This window comes from Camellia sinensis, chromosome 9 (assembly GCF_055761805.1).
Source record: "Camellia sinensis isolate YWXY chromosome 9, ASM5576180v1, whole genome shotgun sequence".
Classification (NCBI taxonomy): domain Eukaryota; kingdom Viridiplantae; phylum Streptophyta; class Magnoliopsida; order Ericales; family Theaceae; genus Camellia; species Camellia sinensis.
Window position 1 is genome coordinate 145,167,347 of NC_138969.1, and position 4,928 is coordinate 145,172,274.

The window sequence follows — 4,928 nt, forward strand, 5'->3', positions numbered from 1 at the left end:
TTTGATTATACCAGTTTTCATGCAAAAATGAGTTCTCCATCATAAAGTGGTTTTTAGCTCTAGAGTTCTCTTGAAATATCTTTCTAACTTATTGAACTATCTCCGGTAAAAATATCGTCATCACTTGACTTCATTCGGTATGAGCTCGTATTTTTTTTAGAACCATTCATTGTTGAGAATATGGACAGAACATAGTAAATGACCTATAGATAAATCTATGGTTCTGTTATGCAACTTATAAAAGAAAATTTGAAATGAAAGTGGACTTCCGTTGTATGCATCATTTCAGCTGTAATAGCACTACTGCGCACCACAACCATAAAGTGCACAAGGAGTGCTTTATAAGCATTTCTTCTATCTGCATACTAATGTCTTTTTCCTGTAGTAAAACCAAAACTATCACTAAAATTGCCTCCTCTCTTGGGATTGTTTGCAGACTATCCAACAACTAGAAGCGAAAAATCCACATCCACTTGCACGGATGACAAACAATGATTCTGTGGAATTTTTTATTATCATGGACATATTTTGGATTCTAATTGTAGACTTTGACTCCGAAGGGCATTATCTCTTCCTTAATGCAATCAGAAGTCAGATACGCTACCCAAACAACCATACATATTTCTTTTCCTATGTCCTTCTCTACTTGTTTGTGAATGCTAACAGGGTTAGTTTCTCTCTCTCTCTCTCTCTCTCTCTCTCTCTCTCTCTCTCTCTCTCTCTCTCTTTGTTGAGCATAAATTACAATATAGATTCATAGGATTTGTTTGCCTGCAAGTATAACCAGAAAATTTGAATTCTCCTGAAATGTTGTGGTTGAAATTGAGAGAATGAATAGTAATAACTTCTTGATCTTTGAGAATTACACTAGTTAAGTCTAGGATTTTTACACTAGTTATGCGAAATGCGATCTGCTCACAGCTTCGCATTCCTTGTTGGACAGGAAATTATACGGGAGCAAATAACAAGAGTTTTGTTGGAATGACTGATTGTGAATAGACCACATCCTTAGGGGCTTTTGATCACCTTCATTGAGGTCATCAAGGTAACTTCAAACCACCACCAAAGTGTTGTTTGGCCAGTCATATGCTCTCTTAAAATCTTTTTTTTGTTTTTTTGTTTTTGGTCATGTAGAATCCAAAATACAACTTCTAGTGTAGGTCTTTCACTGGGTGTGCACTAGAAATTGAGAAACTTTTTGAATCAGTTTCGAGATTGTGTGGTAGGCCAAAACCTATAGATTAATCAATGGTATCTGGTGGAATTCCTGATAGCGTGCACTGATTCTGGAAGATTGGATCTCTGCATTTAATGTGGGTGTAATGTAAGTTTTAGCTATTTTCTTGTCGTAACAAACTACAACATTGTTAGATGACTGCTAGAGTAACACCGATTCGCATTGTTTGAATAGAATATTTGATTGTTGTTATTATGCAAAGCTGGCTGACTATTCCAAATCTTTTTACCTAATAAAAATAATCAAATACTTTCTAAAACCATATAATAAGCTATCTATCATTCCCAAATCTTTTTACCTATAAAAATAATCAAATACTTTCTAAAATGATGCATACAACGGAAGTGCACTTTCATTGAATTGGTTACAGACTAGCAATACAATTTTTTTCATGCCTCAAGTAATTAAGCTAGAATTGAGAACCCCAATGTCAATTTTTTGACTTAATTTCAGCCTCATTTCCTTTAGCCAATTGGTGGTGTGTTAACAATTTCAAGTGTTCCCTGGAGGTTTGCCAAAATGAGAAACTCACATTTATGGGACCATGTATGAGATGCTATGTATGGTTCATTTGTATAAGGGTATACAGGGCATTTCATTATGTATATGTCAACTTCTAACTTTCTCTTCAAAAGGCATCCTTGTTTTGTAATTTCCAGTATTTGTGATGCACCAGCGATGCTAAATGTTTATTATGTAGGTAGTTATAGGGCTTCAAGATCTTTTGGATGGAACAGTAACCAAATATCTTTGTCTTCTTTTCTGGTTCTGCGTTTCTGTCTCAGGTTTGTAACTGGGTGCTCTCGAGGACCTTTGCCTGGATTTAAATACCTTGAGCCTTTGTTCTGCATACAAAGGTGATGGTCCTTTTTTGAATATTCTCTTAGGGCTGCTCGTAATGCTTCTGAAGAGGCTCTTGACCGATTACCAACATCAGCTACTTGTATGAATCTTCTAAAGCTTCCCCCATACAAAAGGTTTGTCCCATTCTACTGAAGACGAAATTGAAGCTACTAGGAATTTTTTAATACAAAGATATGGAAGACACAAGCCTTGAGCGTTGATGCAATTAAATCAACCCATGATGGTGTACTCACAAGAAGATATTTGGATAAATTTTGTATGGTTTAGAACTTAATGATTTTTTTTTTTGGGATAATTTAAAACATTTTGGAATGTATAGACAATTGTTGAATGTTTATAATTTATGAATACAGTTTCTTTTTGATGTTTCAAGCAATATTTTGGTGATTGATTGATGTTTTGTGATGCTTCTTTGTAATATTTGTTAGATTGTACAAAATTAGTCAAATAGAACCTGCTGAATTTTTTACAAAAAAAAAAAAAAAAAAAAAAAAAACTTCATATTCTACGGCAGGCATAATAAGTCGTTGTGTTACATATTTTACGACGTGCAATTAGTGTCATTATTTGTCTCACCAATTAACGACATGCAAAATTAGTCATGGAAAAAGTAACAACGACGCACAAAATCTGCTGTTAAATAGTTTTTAATGGTGCACTATAGCATGTCATAGAAAAAGTAACAATGACGCACAAAATCTGCCGTTAAATAGTTTTTAACGGCGTACAAAGCAGGTCATTGAAAGTGAATGACTTTCCATGACTGGTTATAATATGACGCGCGCTGCACGTCGTAGAAGAGTTTTCATGACGTGCATTGCGCACTGTCAAAACCCTTTTTTGTTATAGTGTAAGCACGTATTCAAAGAAGTATTTAAAACGACAATGTAGTTTGAGTGATGAACCGAGCCTCGGTACAAGCAATACAGATGGATTCAAACATGGAGAATGCTAATTAAAACGTGATGCCTCTAAACTAACTATCATAAGCTAGTAAATAAAATGGAGAAAGACATGGGATTGGAAGACATACACATTATTACATTGCACTCTCACAAAGGAGAGTCCGAATGAACAAACTAAGCTAACTAACTAACTAATTAAACTAAGCTAATTAAGCTAACTATTACAAACTGAAATGAAAAACTGGCTAAACTACTTAACTAGTTATTACAACACTTGAATTAACTAACTAGTTAACTAACTAATTAAATAATTACAACATAAGTGCAATTAAAATAAGCAATTAAACTAAATAATTAACTACTTTGCCTCGGGAAACGAGGGATGTTTATGTGCATACTCAATTTCCACCCGAAAATCTATTGTTTCGCTTCTGAATGCCTCTGTTTGCACAGTTGAACACCAACATTGCTGCTCACTTTGCTCTGCCTTACAAACTAACTGCTGAATTTTGCACCAGTGGCCTGGCCACTGGTAAGGATTGCCGGCCACCAGCCATGGATGGTGGTCTGCCGGCCACCTGCTAGCCATAGAAAGTAGCCTGCCGGCCACTGATGCACAAGTTCATCTTGTTGCAACAGAGGACAAACAGAGCATATACAAGGTATTTCCAAGGTTTGTTTGCATAACTCACCTCTCCCTTTTATGGACAAATCAAAGGAGTGGTGTACTTAAGCCATAAACCACCAACTCAATCAATTTTATTGCATGATGACTTGTGACTCAAGATGTGCAATTTTAATAAATGCAAAACAAGACACAAGCCTCCTCCCTTTCATGAATGATCAAGGGAAGAAGTTGACCTTGGAGACTTAAATCATTTCATCACTAACAAGTATGAAATGGTTCAAGTTTCCATGTGTTCAATTAACGTCTGATTGAACAAAACCAAATTATTATCTTTCTCACTTTTAGTTCCAAGCTTTAGCTACTCATTTTAATTTACCAACCATTCCTTAATCCAATTAAGTCCAATGGTGAATTAAAGTCCTCTATGGAAAGAGGGCTCAAAACACAAGTTGCTTTAGGTATGAAAGAAGTATCATATTGTTGGTAATAAAACACAAAAGGAATTAAACCATTAAGTATGGAACCCCAATTTCATACTTGGGCCAACAAGTGACTTGAAACCACTTTCAAAGAAAAATAAAAAGCCAAAAATGGAGGGAGGTTGAGAAGATTATTAGTGCTGAAATGAAGTATGAAAAACCCAGAATAAATGCAATCAACTCAAATAAGTGATGTCTAAGACCTAAAACATTAAGCTTGTGAGGACTATTACACTAGAAGCACGCAAGACAAAGCTCAGATGCAAACAACAGCCCAAAATAGTGTTAAAATAGATTAAAACAAGTCCTAAAACTTGCTGGAATGAAGCTAAAAAAAAGTCTAGATTAAAATGCTCAAATGTGACATAAACTAGGCTAGTAAGCAAGACACAAGGAGGGGAGGCTAACCCCTCCAAATTTGGACTTCAAAACATAATTTTGGCCACTGAAAAAGCTTTGAAAATCGGTATTTAAAAGCTTGGAAAAAGATAGTAAAAAGCTGGGAAACGCAAGGGCAAAGGCCTTCAAAACAAGGTATGAAGAAGGGCTACCAACCCCTCAACCTTTAATAGCCTTAAACCCAAGCTTCAGCCTAAAAAACACAAAGTTTTGGCAGCCTAAAACAATGGAAAAACAGTAGGAATAATAGCAAATAAAACAAAGCTACAAGCAAAGTCTTATACCTCTTGAAGAGAAAAAGCTATTCCAAGCAACAAAACCAAGTAAACACACCCTCTAGAGCTCAAACCAAGCTCAAGAATACCTCAACTCAAAGATGCAAAGATTTGGTTAAGGGTATACAAGCAAAGGTTGAA